Source organism: Triticum urartu, chromosome 4, assembly GCF_003073215.2.
Source record: "Triticum urartu cultivar G1812 chromosome 4, Tu2.1, whole genome shotgun sequence".
NCBI classification, from domain to species: Eukaryota; Viridiplantae; Streptophyta; class Magnoliopsida; order Poales; family Poaceae; genus Triticum; species Triticum urartu.
The window spans coordinates 66,149,489-66,159,523 of NC_053025.1; the positions used below are offsets into that span (position 1 = coordinate 66,149,489).

At 45.1% G+C, this 10,035-nt stretch overlaps 1 long non-coding RNA gene across 2 annotated transcripts; it reads left to right on the plus strand.

Annotated features, from left to right (window-relative positions):
• Positions 1-1,010, plus strand: LOC125553561. Of its 2 annotated transcripts, none has more exons than XR_007304112.1 (3): positions 1-116; positions 407-493; positions 598-1,010. It is a non-coding gene; the product is annotated as an uncharacterized LOC125553561 (long non-coding RNA). The 2 variants fall into 2 exon arrangements; XR_007304113.1 differs by having other exon boundaries at positions 631-1,010.
• Positions 1,011-10,035: the final 9,025 nt, after the last annotated feature.

Below are 10,035 nucleotides of genomic sequence, written 5' to 3' on the forward strand. Positions count from 1 at the left end.
CTCCTTCCTCCTATGCTCCGTCAGTCCCTCGAGCTCCTGCGGGTCATCAACTCCAGCGACGGCCTGATCGAGCTCGATCGATGACCGCAACGCGCCTCCGCTTCATTACCACATAGGTAAAAATATCTTGCTGGTTTGAGTGCATTTATAATTGGGAACATTCCTTACAAGGATCATGTACACATCTTACTATACATATACATCAATGGTTAAGAACTTGATCTGTATATGCGCGCTACAGTCGTGCGATCTGCCAAGTGTTAGCACAGCCATTTCTCACTTGCCAGTCATGTACTGAATTTGCTAGTCTTTCTTTTAGCCAAGATATTATAGTACTGTAGCTTCTATAGAAGTTGAGAGGGGGCATGACCATTATCCTGGATCTAACTCTCGTATGGTTCATTAGTTCAGGAAAAGAGGTGAAGAACAACTATGAAGGGGAGCAGGCTGATTACTATTCTGCTTATCGGGTATCTCGCAACAGTTGGACAGTGTAAGCATACATATACTGCATTCTTACTGTTCTGTTCATTGTCTGGAGAAAACAATTGCCACACTGTGCACTAAGGAACACTGCATCTATTGTCTATTTGATAGGCTACTAATATCATGATTCACCGTTACATGAAGGCAAAATCAACGTGAAAATGTGCATCCCAAGGAACTGGGACGATCCCAGTAGAGAAACCGGTTCCAAAGGGTGCTACTACTACGTCTCACGTCCGGGCAAAGCGCCGTGTTGGCGCAACCTTAAGGAATGCCAAGAAAATTTCCGAACATGCACTCTAAATTGCCCACCTGGCTCGGCGATTGAATTACAAGCATGCACATGAGTGCATGAATAATTGTGTTCATGTTCGTTACTGTAAGTTAGCTCGGTGATATTCAAACAAAATAAATGTGTTGATGGACATGTATCTTTGCCTCTAGTTTGTACGTCCAATCTGGTAAGATTGGTTTCAGCTAAATGTATGTCAGGGTTCATGATTAATAAAGTGAAACGAAGAATGCTCCCTCTTGGCCGTTCTTCATGTATGTCAGGGTTCTGATATGTACATGTTGTCGTGGGCATGACCGTCGAGGTACACCTCGCAGGCTTCCAGGATGCACGGCACGCGGCAAGTGAAGTGCTCCTCGACGAACTTGTTAAAATGCTGGATGGAGATAGGATCATAGGAGGGGAGAGACCCATCAATATTATTCAGTACAAATATTGTTTCTTAGTGTTGAAAGGTAGGAGTACAACTGAAGTTAGTACAAAAGTGTACAAAGTTATGGTTGGTTAGGCATATTCATCTGAGATACACTCGAAAAAAATCTGGCACAGGTTCTACTCGGAACGCATAGCATTCTAACTTCTAGATACTAGCATTTAGATCTATAATTTTGTTAGTGCTAATAAAATTCAGTTAAGCCATATCAGTGTTATCAGAGCAAGTGTATGGGATATTCAGGTCATACGTTAAGCACACAATTTAAAGAGTTGGTGACTTGCCTTTGGTGGTTTGTGCAAAATGTACATCATGGACATGCAATAAGACAACAAGAAAGCATTGTATGTGATGGAGTTATTCTCTGGACCCATGTTCAATGATTGGATCAACAAATGGGGCCTTATGAAAACAAAACTGGCTAACAGGGTTTTTACCTGGAGTAATAATCAGGACAACACTATCTTTGCTACCATTGATATGGTTTTTTCTTCCACTAATTGGGATGCCCATTTCCCTCTTACCACCCTATGTGCTTTACCTACAGTATGCAGTGACCATTCTCCCCTTCTTTTCGATACCGGAGAAGACAACACTCCTACTTCTAGATTGTTTAGATTTGAAAAATTGTGGTTTAGTCACCCTGAGTTTATTACTCTGGTGCATAAAATCTAGAATACCCCCTCTCCTTTTGATTCTGCTATTGACACATGGCAATTTAAAACTAAGTTGTCCAGACAAAAGGTGAGGGTGGAGTATAAATATGGAGAAAGCTATGAAGATGAAGAAAAGATAACTAACCCAAGAATTTGATATTCCAAATGTTTTCTCTGAGCAAAACAGATCTTCTCCTGAGGATATCCTCAGAATGAAAGAGAACAAAGAGGAGCCGGGTGATATCTGGAAAAAAGAAGAAACTGCGATGTGGCAGAGGTCTAGAGATTAAAAAAATTATAGAAGGGGATAGGAATACGGCTTATTTTCATGTTGTGGTAAATCAACGTCGGAGAAAAAAAATCACCTTTCAGTTTGAACAACCTAGATGGCCATGTCAATTCTACTAAAGATATGTTGGAGGTTGCCACTAATTTTTATAAAAACTTACTTGGATACGAACCTAAGACGAATATTCATTCGAGTGGCCATTTTTGGTTTGATGATGAAATGGTATTCCAAGAAGAAAACATTAGTTTAGGAAAACCCTTTTCTGAGGAGGAAATCAAAGAGGCCATTATGGGCTCGTATGCTAATGGAGCCCCTAGCCCTGATGGCCTCTCTTTCCTGTTTTACCAAACTTTTTGGGATTTAATCAAAAAGGATTTCATGGCCTTGGTTCGGGATTTTGAGGATGGCTCTATAGATATCCAGAGGCTCAACTATGCTATTGTCACATTGATCCCTAAGGAACCCGATGCTAAGGATATGAAGAAATTCATGCCTATATGCCTTAGTAATTGCTCTATAAAAATATTTAGCAAAGCTATGGCTAATAGAGTGTCACCTGTGGGACAAAGATTACTTTATCCGTGTCAGTCTGCGTTTGTCCGAGGAAGATTCACTCTAAAAAGTGTGGTCACAGCCCGAGGCCATCTATGAACTATATAACTCTGGCAAGCCTGGGGTTATCCTCAATTATATTACGAGAAAGCTTAAAATAGGGTTAACTGGGATTTCTTGGTGGGGATGCTAACCTCTAGAGGGTTTGGCAATAAGTGGATTATGTGGGTCTTGTCCATCATCCAAAATAGCTCCTTTAGTGTTCGTATTAATGACACCAATGGACATTATTGTGTTGGTGGGAAAGGCTTGAAACAAGGGGACCCATTCTCCCCCATGTTGTTCAACCTTGTGGCTAATGTGTTCTCTAGGATGTTAGCGAAAGCTGTGAGAACTAATGTTATTTATGGGATTATTCCTTATATAGTACCTGATAGCTTAGTCAGTCTTCAATATGCTGCTGATACGGTGCTTTTATTTGATCCTAATCCTGAATGCGCCAGAAACTTAAAGTTGTTGCTTTCTTGTTTTGACCAGATATCTAGTATGAAGATTAATTATGATAAGTGTGATTTGTTGAGTGTTAATCTTGATGGTGCTTCTTCCAAGTTGCTTTCACAAATTTTCTGTGTTAAAATTGGGACTTTTTCCTTGAAATATTTGGGAGTTCCTTTGCACTATTTGAAGCTGAGGAGTTCCGTCACTATCGATGGTCGCCGTTGAGCACGCTCTTACAATGCCATGTCCGTGGTCTTCGACACCGATGTGCCCGATGGACTCGCGATGCCCCGACCACCACCAGCAACCACCGTACCCACGAGCAAAGGGACCTCTTTGGTCGCGGGCACCACCCGGATCGGGCCCACCATCATCTACCCGGAGCAGAGATCCGACCCGTCCTGAGCCCAAAACTGATCTGCCCAAGCACGAGCTCCCAGTCTTGGCCATCTCCGCCGCATGAGCATCCTGCACCGCCGACAGAACAAGAAAGGAACCACCGGCACCCGCACCCTGCTGCCAAACCGCCACTGTGCAAGCCGTAGCGGCTGGCCCGCCGACCGATGTAGCCACCCTGCAACGGCCGAACCAGACCGAGGCAAGGGGAGATCCCTGCCACGACCTAGCCCTCCGCCCACCGGAGCCACGAGGAGCAACCAAGGCTAGCCGGATCCACGGACAACCTCAAGCAGCTCCCTCACACCACGCCCTGCACACCTGGCCAGATCCCTCGATGGATCCGGGCCACCACTACTAGCACACCCCCTTCGCCAACAACCATGACCGCCTAAAGGCAGGGCCGCGACCTTTGGCCAATGCCTACCCGACTCGCGGCACTCAACACACCAGACCGGCAGGGCCATCGCCATCCAGACCAGCGCTGGCCCGCCAAGAACGCACCACTGCACCTTAGGAATCTGCGCAGCCGCCGCATCCATGCCATGTCCACGCTGCCGGCACGCCCGTCTGACCTGCTGCTGCCACACCTCCGACACAGTGCCGTCCCACGCTGCGCACACTATCGAGAGGGAGAAACGCCCCGCCGCCGCCTACACCGACTGGGCTTTGCCCGACGGCGGCGAAGGGGAGGAGAGGCGAGGAGGGGGAGGGAAGCAGTGGAAGTTAGGGTTCACACCCTGCGCACACTATCGGGCGAGACGAGTTTTCGTTCAACTCGGATACGTGCCCTAGCCGGGCAAAAATAAAATAAAATTGACACTTAAGTTGGTGCTAACGAAATTGTGAATGTTTTCGTTCCCTGTAGCACCTATGAACGTGGCGTTTTTATTCCTTTTCTTTTTTGGCAGTAGTAGCATTTTTCTAACCCGAACACATTTTTTTAGCAGTAAAAAAGAACAAATTTGAAAGTTTTTCTGTCCCGAGTACCCTAGTTGGAAATTTCCCTGTCCGTCCTCAATTCGGGACGGAGACGGAAGCACTGCCACCGACCTCGTCCTGCCCACCCGCTCCGGATCCAGCCCCAACGGCTACCCACCAGCTCCACTTTCCTTCTATATCCGCCGCCACGCCACGCACGCCACCTCGCCGAAGCCGTGTCCGGCAAGAACAAGGCGCCGGCTGCCGCAACCGCCTCTGCCGCGGCTATAAAGGCGCGCCCTTTGGCCGGCCAGCTCCTCCTCTCTTCGTCCGGGCCATTCCCCCTCTCTTCGTCCGCGCCATGCCTCTCGCCTCGATTCGTCGTCGACTGGTGCCTCGCCTCCTCTCGCGCCTGGTTCTATCTCGCTCATCCTCGCTCGATTCGTCCGTTCGGATTAGAAGAACCAGATTTGGTTTTGCTCATCTGCGGGGTTCTTGATTTATTTGGTTCTGCTCGTCCTTGCTGTCATTCGTTCAGAAATCGCGTCTGGTTCTTTCGATTCTGCTCGTCCTCGCCGTCGTTCTTTCAGAAATCGCGTATGGTTCTTTCGATTCTGCTCGGCCTCCCTCTCGTTCGTTTAGAAATCGCGTCCGGTTCATTCAATTCTGCTCGTCCTCGTTGTAGTTCGTTTAGATTAGAAATCGCGTCTGGTTCATTCGATTCTGCTTGTCCTCGCCGTCGTCAGCTTAGATAGAATCTCCTCTGATTCTGCTAGCTCGTTCTCGCCGTAGTCCGTTTGCAATCGCGTCTGATTTGATTCTGCTCGATCCCCTGTGTTGCTGCTGGGTTCGTTACACCAATGCTCTCGCGTGTTCTTCGTGCCGTCTCGTCGGGGTATCCATGGAGGAAGCAAGCGAGCGTTCGGTCGGTTTGGGTCGTCTGGTTTGCAAACTAGCAAGTTTGTTTGAGAAACTTCTGCGTGCGCTTCTGTTATCTGAGAGGCACTCACGTTCCTGCATTTCTTGTTCGCGTCGGGCAGATGTTCGCGTCTGCTTTTGAAATTGGATTATGGTTTATCACGCTCGTTCAGATCGGTTCCTCTGTTCCATCACATGCGCTGTTCATCGGTTACTTTCTTTCACATCTCAAACGCATGCGCCCTTTGATACTAGTTGATGGATGTTCAGATCTCAAACGTTGCGTTGTCCAGATCGGTTATTCTGATTGAAATTGGATTGTTGACCCTATGTCGATTCTTATTCTACTTGTTGGATGTCCAGGGTGTTACTGCTTATGTTCTTTTCAATTGCTTAATTCTTGTCTTGCTTTGCTTATGTTCCCATATATTGTTATGTGTATTCAGGGGTGCTTAGGCAGAAAGTTTTACTAGAGTGCAAAACCATATAATTCCTCATGTTGCTGCTACTTCACAGTGCTTGAATTTCTTTATAGCTTTATCTGAATCACCCTCACAGCTCTAGAGAAATCAGTTTACTCATTCAAGTTCTCGAATTTCTTTATAGCTTTCTCTGTTGTGCCCCTATCTATGTCTGTTTCTTGTGTGCAAGTGCTCCATTCTGTGTGTCTGACTGTGTGGCTTGATGGTGAATATGTCTGGCTTGACTATGTGTGTGTGTGTGTGGCTTGACTGTGTGTGTGTGACTCGGTGTGGCTTGACTGTGTGTGTGACTCTGTGAATATTGCATTTGCTTGATGGTGTGGCTTTGTAGCGACCAGACCTCAAACAGTCTGATCTCTGTGCTCCGGTGTCATCCCTGGATCAGTAATGCTGACACCACACAGTACTCGGAGGATTTATAGCAGAGTAGCAATCACACACTTATTACATCGAGTGTCTCAAAAGAGAACTTATTACAATAAATATGGCTTAAGGCCATCTAATAACGATAACAGCGGAAGGCTTGGAAGATAAGTGAGTCCATCAACTCCAACGGCATCACTGAGTATAGAACCACGACCTAAAACTCCTCAATCGTCGTCTGAAAAGTCTGCAACATTAACGTTGCAGCCCGAAAACGGGTCAGCACATTGAATATGCTGGCAAGGTAACACATAGAAAGTAATGGAATGCAACAGCTATACTATATGCATATTTGGCTGGTGGAAAGCTCTATGGTTACAGTTTTGCGTAGAGCCAATTTTTCCCTACTTCAAAGGAATAAAATTAATTACTATCATGGTGGTTGTTAAACATTAAGAATGGTTGACAGCATTTTCAATCCCAATTAGGTAACATCATTAAAACCCCACAAAATTAATTTAGAGTAACATGTTGAGATTCACATGATAATCCAGGTGCTAGATACTCAAGATGTCCATAACCGGGGACACGGCTAACCATGATTAGTTTGTTACACTCTGCAGAGGTTTGCGCACTTTTCCCCACAAGACTCGATCGCCTCCGTTTGGTTTCTCGCACTACAGGGTGTTTGAGAAGACGGATGACCGAGACACCGTCTTTCAGAAGCGCTAGCACCTTACGACGGATAGACCGGTACACCTACTTTCCCCTACATCTGCTAGTCTACCCTGTAAGAGTTCGCACAACTTAGTCAACTATGCCAGAGCCCATAATGGCTTGTGGCTGCACACGGAAGTTTCTAGTATGAATAATCTCATGATCCCTTTGGGCCTGGGTGGCGGTCCAAGAAAAACAGGCAAGTCTTGGTAACCCCAGGTGCCTCAATCCACCTAGATGTGTGTTAGGTTGCCACCTTAGATAAACCCTTAATTATCAATCTCACATCTGTCATGGATATCACACCCAATCCACGTCTACTAGCATAGCATGGCAAAATAAGAAAACGTAGAAGTAACTCCCAAAGATTTGATAAAAAAACAGGTAATAGGTACTACCTCATCTACTTCCCACCCCACAATTTCATTAGATCCTAATCATGCAATGTGTGAGGATTGATCTAATGCAATAAAACTGGGTTGTAGAAAAGGTATGATCAAAGTGTTACTTGCCTTGCTGATGATCCGCGTAACCTAGAGATTCGAAGTAACAGGCGGTGCACTCCGGGTATTCTATCGCAGACAAACAACAAGCATACAATAAGTACTCATCTATTGCACAGGTAAAACTCAAATAAGAGATCTAACCAGAAAGTTCAACTTAAGAACCCTGGTTTGCAAAAAGAATCAAATCAAACGAAGCAAAAGAAATCAAACGGCGAAAGAAAACAACTTCGTTCTAGTAATCTGGATCTAGGGCAAATTTTACAGTAGCAAAAACATGTTTAAGTTGATTATTCGGAAAGAGGGTTTCGAGACGAAACTCCAAGCGCTTGAATCGCCTGATTCCGATAAACGAGCGAAAAGTTATACTAAAACGAAAATCGGATCAGCAATCGCGATCAAAAAATAACCGTGAAAAATCCGACAAAAAAGAAAAACGACGAACAATTTTTTTTTAAACAGCACGGAAAACGAGGCTACGGCGAACCTCGGGCGGCGCGCAACTCCGGCGGCGGCGGCGGCGGCTGGGGCGGGGCTAGGGTTAGGCGGCGGCGGCTGGGCTCTCTCTCGGCTCGGGCCTCGGGCGCCTTATAAAGGCCCCGGCCAGGGAGTCCTGGCCGAGTACGGCCCGTAGTCGGTTCCGGGTTTTTTTTTAAATCCGCTCAGAAGAAAAATAAAAAGAAATACTAAACGGACTTCAAAAATTACGAAATAAATTTTGCCGGATTTCTAAAATCAAGCCCGATAAAGTGTACATTTATCTGGGCCCAAACTACAACTTTGAAAAACGCGCATTTTTCCTAAATTCAATTAAAAATATCGAAAAACTCCGAAATAAAACTTATTTGATTTTTTTATTAAATCCTCAATATTTCTATGTTTTGGGAAAGTCATTTTATTCCCTCTCTCATATTTTTGTAACAGAAATAATTGATGATGAAATAAATAAAATCAAATGATCCTGTTTACATAATTTGAGAAAACTCAAATATGTAAATAACGAAATCCCCAACTCTCTACGTGGGTCCTTGAGTTGCTTAGGATTTTCTAGAATCAAAACCCAAAGCAAAATAAAATATGATATGCATGATGATCTAATGTATAACATTCCAAATTGAAAATTTGGGATGTTACAAACCTACCCCCTTAAGATGAATCACGCCCTCGAGATTCGGGTTGGCTAGAAAATAGGTGAGGGTGGTCTTTGAGCAAATCTTCCTCTCGCTCCCAGGTGGCTTCATCCTTTGTATGGTGGCTCCACTGAACTTTGCAAAACTTGATAACCTTGTTGCGAGTAACTCGACTGGCAAACTCAAGGATCTTGACTGGTTTCTCCTCATAGGTCAAATTGTTATCCAACTGAATTGCTTCTAATGGCACTGTGTCTCTCAAGGGTATGTCAGCCATCTCCACGTGACACTTCTTCAACTGAGAAACATGGAACACATCATGCACTCCTGCCAATACTTCTGGCAATTCCAACTTGTAGGCCACTTCTCCCATACGCTCCAAAACTCGATATGGTCCTACAAATCGTGGCGCTAACTTCCCCTTAACTCCAAAGCGCTTAATCCCTCGAAGTGGGGATACTCGAAGATAAACTCTGTCTCCAACTTCGTAAACTGTCTCCTTGCGTTTAGAATCTGCGTAGCTCTTCTGCCTGGACTGGGCTACCTTGAGCCTATCGCGAATCAACTTCACCTTCTGTTCAGACTCTTTAATCAGATCTGGTCCAAACAACTGACGGTCTCCAATTTCGTCCCATGACAACGGTGTCCTGCACCTCCTTCTGTATAAAGCTTCGAAATGTGCCATCTTCAAACTGGTCTGATAGCTATTATTGTAAGAGAACTCTGCATATGGCAAATTATCGTCCCAACTAGATCCATAATCTAGCGCACAAGCTCTCAGCATATCCTCCAAAATCTGATTGACTCTCTCGGTTTGTCCATCTATCTGCGGGTGAAAAGCTGTACTAAATTCTAGCCTAGTACCCAAAGTCTCATGCAACTGCTTCCAGAACTTTGAGGTAAACTGGGTTCCTCTATCTGATACGATGCTCCTCGGAACTCCATGCAAACATACGATCCTGGTCATGTATATCTTTGCCAACTTAGCACTGGTGTAAGTGGTCTTTACTGGGATGAAATGAGCTACCTTCGTCAATCGATCAACTACAACCCAAATCGAGTCATAGCCTGAACGAGTCCTTGGTAATCCCGTGATAAAATCCATGCCTAACTTATCCCACTTCCATTCGGGTATCGGCAATGGATGCAACAATCCTGCTGGCTTCTGATGCTCTGCCTTTACTCCCTGACATACGTCACAAACTGCTACATACTCCGCAATATCCTTTTTCATTCCGGTCCACCAGAAAATATTCTTCAAATCCAAATACATCTTGGTATTTCCTGGGTGAATCGAATATGGTGAATCATGTGCCTCTTGCAAAATCAACTTTCTGATTTCTGGGTTATTGGGTATATAAACACGGTCTTCAAACCATAGGATGTCATGCCCATCCTC